A 13,665-nucleotide genomic window follows, 5' to 3' on the forward strand; every position below is an offset into this window, starting at 1 on the left:
AAACTAGAAACAATCAAGTTGTGATTTGTGAAGCAAGCTTAAAAATGAATTGTAACACATCTATCTCTGACGATGCACGAACAACTGATGCGGCAATAATCCCGTCTCGATGCCTATTTGGTGCAAAATGATTGAACCGGGAATAGGAGAAGATTGGATGACCTGCACAGCGGTGTCGCCCCGTCGACGTTGCTTCAACACGCCAACGCCGGCGCCCTCACCTCTGCTGCAGCTCCTCACTATGATATCTGATGCGCTCTATTGCTGCTCCACTGTCGCGGGAGGCCGCCACCGTGACCTCACAGGGCAGAGCTTCCATGGTCTAATTACTAAAAATACCATGACATATATAAAAACTGCCATGTCAAAAAAATTCCATAGTTTAATTAAAAATGTCCATGTTTGTAAAAAAAATTAGAGTATAATTAGTAATTATCATGTTCTGATTACTAGAATAAAAGGAAAGAAGTTCACTAAAAAAATTCATGGCTTGACCCAGGCGCCTCGACCACGCCATTGGACGATGACAACTATGCGCGTCAAGGCTACCGCCGCTCGCGCCTCACCGCATGTGCCGTCGTTGCTATCCAGCATCTGCAGCAGTCTGCATTGACGTTGGCATCCATCATCTCATTGTCGTTGTCGTCGCCTAGAATGATGGTGGCCGGCACTTTCATCGCCCCATCACATCAGCCGCTAGGGCCCGAACGAGAGGCCAGTGCTTGGCCCACCAAGCGCTCTATCTGGGATCGTCTGACTCGGCATCGTACATCACTCATAGGAGAATGTTGATCAGAAGCGTGCCGAGACCATCGTCGGCGAACATGGGCTACTTCTTCGTCGTCGTCAATGCGGAAATCATGGCGAGCTTGTTTATCCTGCTAAACCATACAAATATATCCACCATCTTCGCAAACTTAGAGCAAATACAATAAGGTGACAGAAGTAGGCTATAAGAAATAGAATAATATATCTTTGTTTAGTTGTAGGAGAGAGAAGAGGAGAGAGAAGAGAAGCTGTCTCTTGGTTAGCTGCAACACGAGACCTAAAACGCTTTGTGAGGATGTAAATGAGCCAAATATTGATAAACTAGTACATATTAAAATTTACTATTGTGCATGCCGGCTAAAAGGTTACCTGTAAATGGCATGACAACTTCTTATAGCTGACTTGGCTGTATTATTAACCATGCTCTTAAGGTGGCCGCCGCGCGCACCCCATGATGAGCGCCATCGAGCCCATCGTCGGGTGTTCGCCGAGTTTGATTTGCCCGAGGCTCGGCAAATGATATATTTTACTGAGTTTCATCTTATCGTTGAGTTGTTGTTTTCATGACATTGGGCAATCAATCTCGTTTGTCGGGTTTCTTTATATTACCGAGTTTACTATTCAGTTTTGGGGAAACGAGTAACATTGCCTAACTTTCGATGAAAAGAACTCGCAAAAATATGGAACTAACATCTTTCGCTGATTCAACATGGCTTCATTTATTGTTCGAAAAAACTAACGCCCACACGTGTGGCATCTTGCACATCGCCCACATGCCTCCATCACCACTCATTTTGCTACGTATGAACATATGACATCAGCAGGAATCTTTTTGGTTTTCGGCTTAAAATATTTTATCTTCTAATTAAAAAATCAAATTAAAAATACGTTTTCATCATTAAATTCGCCTTAACGAGATCTTCAAAACTAGATCCCATGTTGATATGTTTTGACGAATTTTTTTTTGCTCAAAAGTTGCCATGATGTTTACACTGTAGTTGCCATAGTGCCTAAACTAAAGTTGTCATGTGCCAATTTTAGTTTGTAGAGTATGACAATTTTAGTTCTTTGATGATGGCAATTCCAGTACTTTGACCATGAAAATTATTTTTTGTATGAACCATGGCAATTTTAAATGCATGTATCATGAGAATTTTAGTTTATGATTCATACCAAGTCTAGTTTCTTAATTCCCCGTTTTATAATATGTCAAAATTTACTTTTAAATGTAGAAGAAAATAGCTGAAACATATCGTGGCAACTTCAGTGTAAATATCATGGCAATTCATGTGCAATAGACATTACAACTTTTAACAAAAAAATCATCGAAATATATTGATATGAGATCTAGTTTCAAAGATCTCGTCGCGAGAGATTTAATAGTGAAAACGAATCTTTAATCGGATTTTTCATTTAATAGATAAATCATTTTAAAAACTGAAAATTCAAAAAGATTTCACATGCATGCATGCGATGACGTAGCGCAGTCTATGTGTTATAAGGCGTGTGGACGGGTTTGGCTCACACCACACGTATGGGCGTACCTTATTTATTGTGATATACAGTACGTGTTATGCTAATACCTTCTCTTTATTTATTTATTTATTGTTATATATATGCGATCAGCATGCGCCTGCCTTGAACGCGACGACGCCGCCACCAACGTCGTAGAGCACCTCGAACGTCCGCTGCTGCACGTTGCCGATGGTGCCGAGGGAGCTGTCATCATGGTTGCCCGCGAAGGCGAGGCAGTTGTCCAGAATGATCCCGTTAAAGGCCAGGTCGATGACGGCGCCCCCAGAGAACACCAGTGCGACGCTCAGTATGTTGACGGTGGACTGGCCGCTGAAGTCGAAGCACGTGTCGAGGATGCCCCTGGGCTGTGCCGGTGGGTACTACTTCTCTTTTTTTTGCGAAAGGGTACTATTTCATGCCGGCCTTGAACGCCGACGACAGCGCCGAGTACACGGTCCACGGCAGGCGCGTGATGATTGTGCCGGAGTCCATGAACGAGCCGGCCGAAAAGACGGAGGTGGGTATGTTGAGCTGCTTGCCTCCCACCCTGATGGCCTCAAGCTGCACGAAATAGAACGTCGGGAGCTGCCTGCTCCTCAGCATCGGCGTCTTGACGGCGAAACCCGAGGTTGCTGCACCGAGCGTGAGGAACCCGGACGAGCCCGAAGTCGGCGAGAGGCAGTACGAGAAGGCCTTGCCGAAGGTCCCCGCGGTCTGTGTGGCGAGCGACTGAGCGCCGCCGCCGAGCCCGATGAGCCCAGCGGTCTGGTCGTTGAGAAGGAGGCCCGACTCAGACTTGCTGCACCCGAATTGGAAGTTGCTCACGGCGTTGGAGCCCAGCGCGAGCATGTCGGAGCTATAGGTCCCGGTGGTACTCGAGCCATCGCCGTACTTGACAATGTACTGGCACTGGGAGCTGGAGCAGCCGTTCGCCTGCTGGCTCTGGCGGAGCTGCGCGCAGGCGACCGAGGTGCAGGAGAACGGAGAGTAGGTGCTCGACGATCTGGGGTCAAAGAGCGGGTCCGCCTGCGAGTGGCACTGCGAGCACGGCTTGCACTGCACCCATGACACGTCGCTGCCGGTGTCGATGAACATGGTCTGGTTCACGGCCGGCGAGCCGATGCGGACAGTGATCACGTACTGCAACGTGCCCAGGGAGAGGCCCGGCGTGGTAGGCACGGTTACGTCCGATTGCTCCAGGTCGCCACCCTTGACGCCAGAGAACCTCCGCCTGATGTGGTTAGCTCGGAGCTGGTCACGCCAGAGCATCTCCTCCAAGGTCGGCGCCTTCGTGGAGGAGGCAGGGGGGCATGGGCCGTGCCGGTGGTGCAACGGCACCCTGACGCCGCCGCCGGATGGTGAACTCGCTGCTGAAACAATCAAGATCGACATGGAATGGAAACGATTAGAAATGTGCACACAATAGTACTATACGTATAGTATTCGTTTTTTTTGGAAATGATACGTATTGTATTCGTTGTACTTAATCCATTGGAATGTCAAGTGCACGGACAGTACTGCACCTTTGTGATCGGTGCAGTTGACGGTGGCAGATTTCAGAGAGCCAGCGGGCAGAACCATGTAGTAGCTGCGAAGATCATCTACTGCGTGAGCAACGAGGGTGTGGTAGGCGCACAGCAGGAGAAGCACAAGCTTCAAAACCGATGCCATGGCGTATAGATGCTGTTTCTTTGCTTCCCAGCCTCCCAGGCTCAGCTGCAGCTTCAGAATGCGAACCCTCCTTATATAGAGGAGACTCGTGCCTTGTGGTCTTCTCCTAATTAACGAGAAGTTGCCGCCAGTTTTGATTTCGTCAATTGCACGGGTGGAAGGGTTAGGTAACGTCAATTTTTCTTGACAAAATTATCAGGAATTCTATTGTCTGGCATATGTACATACTATACTAGATATAAATACCCATGCAAGTAATAAAAAGTACATCTAATCGCAAAAAAAGAATACATCAATGGAGGTACTTGTGTTAGGGAATTTCCAACGCTAACCCCAAACCCCCGTATCCGTCCGAACGCAGCTGCTCGGATCCCACAAGCCATCCAACGACAACCCTCGTCGGTCCGTGGAGCAGTCCGGACCATAATTTACCCGCAAACCGGAACCAAACGAGAAGGGCTTTGCAAAAGTACGGACACGAGCCACGTAGGACTCCGACACCTCAGGCCCACTCAAAACTAAGGTGGAGCCCGCGCTTTTGAAGCTAGCCCGCACAGTTTCTGTGACGAAATCACCCACTCTCTTCGTCCTTTCCCGTCGTTCTCCACCCAATTCCCGCCATTTTTCGTCGTCGCCGACGCATGGGCCTGTAGGAGAAGTTGCCTGAGACGACGGTGGTGGAGGATACGGTGATCATGATCATCCGCAAGATCAACTCGGAGACACAACAACATTGTTGCCTCAAAGAAAAGCCACAAAGGCGGCACCCCTCAATGAGTGGACGGCCGGCGGAGGCGAAGATGGTCGTGGTAGTGGATGTGGTGGAGGGCGGAGCCTGGGATGCGGGGCACCGTTGCAGTCGCCAACCGTGCAGACATCGCCATGCTGGAGCATTACAAGGCCCAATACTACTACGCCACCGAGCTGCTCGGTAGGTAGTCCCTGGCATCCGCCGCCAAGCAAGTGCTCTGCATCATCGATGTCAACTGGGTGCCATTGCTTTTCACGGAGTCTTCCACTACAAAAGACAATACACTTCCGTGATGATACATGTTTGTCACAGTAGGTCACGTTTTCTGTCATGCATGTACATCCATGACTATTTTACGACAGAATCAAGATAGTCATACATGTGCTGTCGTAGAAGTGTTCCATGACATTACCAAAATTATCATCACGGAAGTGTCCACTTCCATGACGATAAATCACGCGTCATAGAAGTGCTTTCATCAAGGGTGACCAACACGTGACATCCACCGTAACGGGTCGCCGTTAAGCTATCGGGTTCCGGTTTGGATCCGATAACCCGTTAACAGCGCAGACGAATGGGGATTTTCCACGTATAAAATTCTCATTGGCCGGCAGATCCACGTGTCGGCTCGGCGTTTGGACAGTTATCATCCAATGGGCAGAACGCGCCTATGATACGTCGACACGTATCTCGGCCCAACATTGGCCCATTCAGGTTAAAAGGCCGGACCTATCAAAATAAGCGGGTTGGCCCATTAGCAGCATACTTGAGTCAGGCCCATTTATAAGCACGGTGCATACAAGTTACACAGAATCGGCCTATCAAAGGCCCATTCTAGATTTGACAATTTCCAGCCCATCGTTAGTTTAAGCCCGTTAACGGCCCGCTACGTCTTTGGGCCCAATTACAGCTCGAGCTTCTTTCGACCTGTTAGCAGCCCATCGTCAGTTCCAGCCCGTTAACGACCCGAAACGTCTTTCGGCATTTTTTCGGCCCATTCTGCAATTGGGCCAATTCTAGCCCGCTGTGACTTTAGGCTTGTCCTCGGCCCATTCGGTAAATGGGCCAACTCCTAGCCCATTTTGTCTCTCGGACTGTTAACGGCCCGCACAATAGGTGGGCCTTTGACTTTAGGTCCATTATGGGCCCACGTTCCGCAGGGCATCATTTCAGCCCAACGCGACTTTCAGCCTGTTAAAAGCCTAGTTTTCAAATTGGGCCTCCTCTGGCCCATAGCACTTTCGGCCTCTTACTGGCCCGTAAAGTAAAAGGGCCGAGACAAAATTGACATGTATTTTGGCCTGCTAGAGGCCCGCGGGCCATTTCCATTTATGCGGCCCTGTCGAGCTTTTGGCCTGTTAACGGCTTGCTAAGAGCCGTTGTTACGGTGGGCCGCATCATTATCCACTTAATATTATTTTGACCAGCCCAATTAAGGCCCGCATTGACTACACATGTTTGTTCGTTTGTATGGCGTCCAAGAAATGTATGGGCGTGTCGGCCCCCATTTCAACGATATAGCATATTCAAGAATTATCCTACTTTATACTATTGCCTGTAAAAAACATACACTATACAATAAAAAGACTAAGGCATAGAAACGTAGAATAATCGTACACTAAACAATAAAAAAATTACAGCCGAATATAACCACTGGGCATTATAGTTCGGCACCAGTGATGATAATAAAGCGTACACAAACAGCAAATTACATACACTGGACAAATAAAGCTCATACATCATGGACACGCATGGGCAGAACTTACCATTTGAACTATAATCTCTTCAGAAAATAGGATTGGCCGGATTCAGATAGCACAAATTTCAATCTGCAAAATTTTCAATTCCTTTGTGGTTATCTCAGTGTCTTGTTTCATTTTTTTGACTCCTGCATCTAATACCTACAAGTCCAGTCTCAACTTGTTGATTGCATGTTGAGAATCATGTACACGTTGTTTTGCCACCTCTAGTTGATGCTCGAGAACATCAGCACATTCCAATTCCAATCCATAATCTTTCAGTAACGGCCATGCCGCACTGCTCGCAGATCTTTGTGTTGATGTCACTTCATCCTGAAATGTTTCTGTAAGTACACATGACTAGGGCAAAAATATAGTTACAACAGTGAAGCGAACAGGACAAACTATTTTATACATGGCAAAACAGGACCAACAATAATGTTACACGTCATGAAGCATAAGCAGGTGATATTTTAAAAATCTATTTATATATAAAAAGTACTTGACAGGTTAATCTGGTTAAAGATAATGCTAGAAATTACCACGAAAATTAGAAACATCAGACTGTTAATTTAATTGACTAAAATTTTATAGCCATTAGATAAGATTGACGAAATTACCCACCAATGCCATTATAATTGTAGTGGAAGAAAACGTTTTGCTTCCTTCAGCCTAACATAAAGCAATAGGACAAAAGAATATGCCCTGATCAAATAAAATAGTAGTAGGACGTGCGGTCATTCAAGATAAAAAAAAAAAGATGTGCGCTGATCCAGTATTAAAAAGTAGGACGTGCGCTGATCAATTAAAAAGAGGATGCAATTAGCTGGAACTAAAAACCTGTGCGCTGATCAAATAAAAAAAAACAGGACATGCGCTGAGGCCCTAGCATTGCTATATGCATGCATGCAATTAGCTACAAACCTGTGCGCTGATCAAATAACAAAACAGGACGTGCACTTATTTCAGTTAATATATAAAAAAGTACGTGGACTGATTCAGTTGGAAAAAAAAATGCGCTGAGGCCCTACCATTGCTAGATCAATCAACGAGAGAGACTAGACAAGCTGATGTAGGTTTTGATTAGTAGCACCTACGATATAGACGATGGGTGACTGAGCATTGATTTGTGCAACTACAAGCTTTTGTTTTTCATTACATTACTAGATTAATTATTACTCCCTTCCTATCTTTTAAAGCTTCCATTTTGGACATCAACATAGCTTAGAAAAATTAATTTTGACCAAGTTATTAGTCTATCATATTTGTAATACCTAATTCTTATTGTAGTATATTCATAAAAATGTCTATTATGGAAGTATATTTTGGGACAAATTTATTCATACCCTTTTCAAGTTCCTAACCAAGAAATTATTTATCGTCGAAGATCCAAAAGTATAACACTGAATATGCAAAAAAGAATCCTTTAGAGAATCAGAGGAAGTACTTGGTACTGTATATCATTTGATTTCAATTCTGTTGTGTGTCGGACCTGAATACATCATTGTTGGTGCAAAACCATACTTTAGGTATGTGACCATGACTTCGCACATAGAACCTTTGCTCAACAATGTTGGGAGCTCTTCTATTTTTTCCGAGCAGGACGCCCTTCGATCCATCAAATTTCCATCTAACTGAATGCCGTCTAATTTTCCAAATATGTGATCAATTTGCGGTGCCGTCTATTATTTCATCTTTGATGGATCACATTTGGGCCTTGGCTTTATTGGTGAATACCAAGTTTCCCCGCTTGGTATCACTGATTAATACGGAACAATTTTTGAATTTATAAAATGTTGCAAACTAATTTTCATGAAAAATAGGTTGAACACATATATCTGTGACTAATGCTCATATGATATATGGCATCAAGAAATTAAATCTATTACTAGACCAGAATAGTAGAAGATTTATATTTGAGTCCAAAAACAAAGTAGAAAACAATGGATTTTCTGGCGCAAAAATATAGTCAGAAGTCATAACATACATATCTATTGCATAATGAAGACACCATCTTTTGCGCTAAACAATCACTTTCCTAACCAGGAATAGGTGGTTGATCCAAAACGATCATACATACACCCCACAATATAAACTTTCAACAAATAAGAACATATGTGATTAGTGCATATTATATTATATATTGGTAAAACACTCGTATTTGTAAATGTTACGACATTTGGTTCTAATTTCTCTTTAGAGAAATCAGATAATATATTATTATGATAAAAGGCTAAAATCTTAACAATGTAACTTTGCATTCTTAAATGGTGAATGGATACCATATATGGTCTTAAATGATAAAACCAAAGACAACTGAGACCAAACTATGTTATCAAAGTCTTATATTTATAACATCATCATATTTGATCCCAAATTGTCTTTAAAAACTAAATAATATGTATCATTATTAAACTTTTTAAAGTTCTAGCCCGCGCATCGAGCGGGCCACTTTGCTAGTTATAAAAATGGTAGTATGTGCAGCCCGCATACAGAAATCTCTCTTAGCTCATCAGAGGAGCATGATGTTGGGGCCAAATCCAAAACACAGACAAGTTACAAATTTAGACAACATGTTGCGTATAAGAAAGCAAGCAGTTGGTCATTATGTAGCTCAACTAAAGTCTTAGAGAGCATAATGAACAACAGAGGGATTCATACAAACCTACTACAGCAAGCAAAACTATGCAATCATTAGCCTAGTATAAACTAGATTGTGAGCCTCATGCAGTAATAGTTGGTTAATAGACTTCAAAGCTTCAGGCACACTTCGCCAGAGTAATTAAATGGTAAGGCCTTTAATTATGTCAACTAATAGTTATACAAGTACCCAACATCAGGCATCAATGTTTGGGCATCTAATTAACTGAGGACAAATAAAGCAATTGAAAAAAGCAAATTAACTATGCCTGAAACAAACAAGGAATTGAACTATTGAGTTGGATACAGTGACTTACCTTAACTGGTTGAACAGGCTCAGCGCTGCTCCTACTTCTCTTGCAAGGCTCCTTCCTAACATCTTGTATTTGGAAATCCTCAATCTTATCTTCATTGCACCCCCTGTGCAAGGTGACACAAACTAGTTACTCGTCTGCTTGGAAGGTAAATATGCATACTTTCCAGTCCGTGAACAACACAAAAGGATGAGATTATAACAAAACAACACCACATAATGAAACACGCCACATCTCTTGCACTTGCACACAATGAAATGAGCATTTACTATGTGTGCACTATGTAAAAACTAGGCATACCTTCGAACTGGATCTCCAGGTACTCTTGGAGAGTCTACTTTAGTGTACAACCAAACTTTTATGTCACCTATGAGTTAGACAAGCCCCCACTACAACAGCCCTTAGTGTTTAAATCGTTGACAAGCTCTGTTAGAGTGTTAGGTCAAGAACAACAAGTAATCAAAGCAAACAGTCCTAGTATTGCTGGCTGATGCAAACAAGCAATTGAACAGATGTATGAGCAAATCTTACATATCAAGAAAAGAAGCAAAGAAGGAGGCTTAAAGACCATCACCTGACTGACCAGATTTAAGGGGCATTTAAACATCATGTGCAACGTATGAACTAACATAAACATTGCATATTCTAGATTCTACAATGGAATGCACATGTATTAGGTTATGCCATGTATGATGATGCCTAAATGTACACTATAGCAGGCATGAGTGATTCATCATTGCACGCATAATTGAATTGCAGGTTAAGGGCCAGTTCTATTCCGCCTTTTCAGAGCTTATTGTGAAAATAAGCCATAAAAGATATAAACAAGTCATTTTTGAGTTATGGGCTTGGGCTTAACTTATTTCGCTTTGGAGGGGGTTGTTTCGGGTAGAAGCTCACTAAAAATTGAAGGGAAGGGAATAGTGAAATGACTCTGTTGTCTGCCTATATTACACTCAAAATGCAACTGCTCACGCCCGCATCACACCTGACCTCAAGTAAAAACAAACACGCAAGCGTTCATTGCCCTGCCCTCTTGCATCTCCTCTCCCTTTTCCCTCTACCTCGATCATTTGCCTGCAGCGCTAGGGTTCATCTAGCGAGCCGTTTCCACTGGTCCCATCTGGCCTGGTCCTCGACGATGCTCTGTCCAGCTAGGCTACATGGCAGGCGGGTAGGGCCAAATCTTCCCGGCTGCTCCTCCCTCTGGCGCCGCCCCTTATTCTCATGGTCTCCAGCAGCTGCTCCACTGTGGTCCATCCAACGCACTAGTCCAGCGGGCGCCGCACAACTACGGCTGATGCCACACTGTGGCAGAAGGCACCTTATTCCCCCTCCCCTCCTCCCAGGTCGTGGCCTTGAGGTGCTGTTGAAGGATGAGCTCATCCAACAAGGTGAGGATCTCCTTTGATTTTTTGCCAAATTTTCATTCTGATCCACTATACGATGAATTGCTATGAGCATCTTCTGCTACTGCTATATGATGCATTGCTATGAGCTGCTCCTGCTGCTGCTATATGATGAATTGCTATGAGCTGCTGCTGCTATATGATGAATTGCTATGAGCTGTTGCTGCTATATGATGAGTTGCTATAAGCTGCTCCCGGTGCTGCTATACGATGAATTGCTATGAGCTGCTCCTGCTGCTGCTATATGATGAATTGCTATCACTACTGGAATCAGCTACTTTGCCGTCTGCCAGGGCAGACGACAAAGGCAAGGATGGCGGACGGCAAAGGCCTTTGCCGTCTGCCGCGGACGGTAAAAGGCTCCGGCAAAGTAGGCATCGGCAAAGAGCTTCTTTGCCGTCTGCTTTTTGAAGCGGACGGCAAAGGGGCCTTTGCCATCAGTGGCGGACGGCAAACAAAGCCGACGGCAATAAATTCGCTGTTAGTCCGTTAGGCGTCTAACGGCAGCCTTTGCCGTCCGCCGCTGACGGCAAAGAGCATCAAGCCTTTGTCGTCTGCCACTGTAGGCAAACTGACCAAATGGGTCAGCTGCCAGGAAGCACAGGTGGTTGCCACGTGGCTTCTTTGCCGTCCGCCGCGGACGGCAAAGAGCCCGTTGCCGTCGGTGGCAGACGGCAAAGAGCCTGCATTGCCTCTTTTTTCTGTTTTTTCTTATACCCAACCATTTTCACAGCAAATAGATGATACATATATATTTTTCACATGGCAAGTTCACAGCAAACATATGAGATATCCAACACATATAATTTCATCATACATGCATAGTTCCATCAACCATACATAGCAAGTTCCACATACATGCATCCAACCATACATATTACAATAGTGTCATCCTACCATACATGCATAGTTCGTCGATACAAAAGAAACATAGTTCATCCAAACAAGCACTCCATCTATGCAAGCTTCCGTGAAGCGAATGAATTCTGCAAAATGGGAAATAAGAAAGTTAAAAGAAGAAGATTACAAGAAGAAGAAGAAGAAGAAGAAGAAAATGAAGAAGAAGAAGAATATATGACATTTATGAGCTAATTTAGGTGAAATTGATCGTTTGTGAGCTAACCTAGGTGAAATGGATCGTTTATGAGCTAATCTAGGTAAAATGGGTCATTTTAGAGCTAACTTGGGTAAAATGCATCATTTTGGAGCTAACCTAGGTAAGATGGGTCATTTTGGAGCTAACCTAGGTAAAATGGGTCATTTTAGAGCTAACATAGGTAAAATGGATCATTTTGGAGCTAGTCTAGGTAAAATGGGTCATTTTAGAGCTAACTTGGGTAAAATTGATCATTTATGAGCTAACTAAGGTAAAATGGGTCATTTTAGAGCTAACTTGGGTTAAATGGATTGTTTATGAGCTAACTAAGCTAATTATGCTAAGTCTAGGTCATTGTGGTAAGCATATTGGAGGAAATAAAGCTAAGTCTAGGTCTTTATGCATTTGTTAAGCAAAACACTAGAGAAACTTACCATGATCATGGAGGTGTAGGAGCGGGCTGGATCGTGCCTGTAGCTGGAGAAGGATCGTGCGATGCTTGTCTGGAGTTACGCTGCACCAAAGATCATTTCCAATGTCTCGTTAGCATGATGACACTCAAATGTTAAGACTAGCAAGTAATGTCCATTCAAATTAAACTCACCGTGGTCCCAGGAGCAATCATTGTCATCGGCGGAGCGGTCTGACCGGTCTTCTCGCACACAGACTGCACATTTGGTTTTGACGACTCAGTCATACTAGTTAGTAATGAGACAAACACTACATGAATGTTTTGGCTAATCTGCAGAAGAAACTTACCACAAGGAGCTCGTACATGGCCCTTGCCTGCATGTCATTCTGTGCCCTCTCCTCCTCCAACATCTTTGTCGTCCCTTCCTCCAACTCCCGCTGCCTCTCCGCCGCCTCCGCCAGAAGATTCTCCGTTCTATCTCTCTCACTCTGTATAGCAGCCTGCAACACCACTCCTCGTTACCATTTGTAATCATTGATGGAAGCACACACAATGTAATGGAGAAAGATAGCTGAGTACGTATAACTAACCTTGATGGCGAGTTGGACTGGCCGTTCACGAGGCCTTATCTCAGGAGCGGAGCTCGACTGGCGCGCCTTGATCTCCGGGAGAGTGCTAGGACAACGGATAAGTCCATCTCCAATGGCTATGGAGCCATGGGACCTCCCGCCACCAGATATCATCACCAGCTCTGGATCAATGGGACCCTAGCTCGGGTTAAAGTCCTCCCCTTTCCTCGCCTTCCCCTCATCTCTATATTTCACGAGCTTGTCGTGGGAGGAGATGTTGGTGAAGTTGTTTGCATCATCGAGGTCAGACGGAGAGAATGCCTTGACTTTCTTGAAAGAGGTAGTGTGGGCCATGGCATACAGGTCGTACACCTCTGGCACCTTATCCGCCTTATTGTAGCGTGCCTGAAAGAGAGAAACAAAGTAAATTAGTAATTAAAGGGCTCAAGCTAGCATGATGAATGAATTGCATGAATCATGAAGCAAACCACATACCCAGTTCTGCCCGAACTGATATAAGTTGGAGCTGCCTTGATGGTGTGGCACACCTTCCATTTGGGCACGTTTGTCCTTGGCCGCGTTGTGGACGGCTAGCCATTCTTTTGAGCACCACTCATTGACCAACACCTCCCAACAATCCATCTGATCCGCACACCATCTCGGAGGCGCCTAAGTTAGCAAATAGAAACTTGAGCGCTACGGCTATGAATTACTAAATGAAGGAAGTAAGTACAAGGCCTTAAGAATTACCTTCATGTACTGCTCCTTACTCAGGAACTTA

At 44.4% G+C, this 13,665-nt stretch overlaps 1 pseudogene; it reads right to left on the reverse strand.

The window, feature by feature from the left end:
• Positions 1 to 2,390: 2,390 nt before the first annotated feature.
• LOC109753204 (aspartyl protease family protein At5g10770-like) lies at positions 2,391 to 4,198 on the reverse strand (annotated as a pseudogene).
• Positions 4,199 to 13,665: the final 9,467 nt, after the last annotated feature.

Source organism: Aegilops tauschii, chromosome 7, assembly GCF_002575655.3.
Source record: "Aegilops tauschii subsp. strangulata cultivar AL8/78 chromosome 7, Aet v6.0, whole genome shotgun sequence".
Classification (NCBI taxonomy): domain Eukaryota; kingdom Viridiplantae; phylum Streptophyta; class Magnoliopsida; order Poales; family Poaceae; genus Aegilops; species Aegilops tauschii.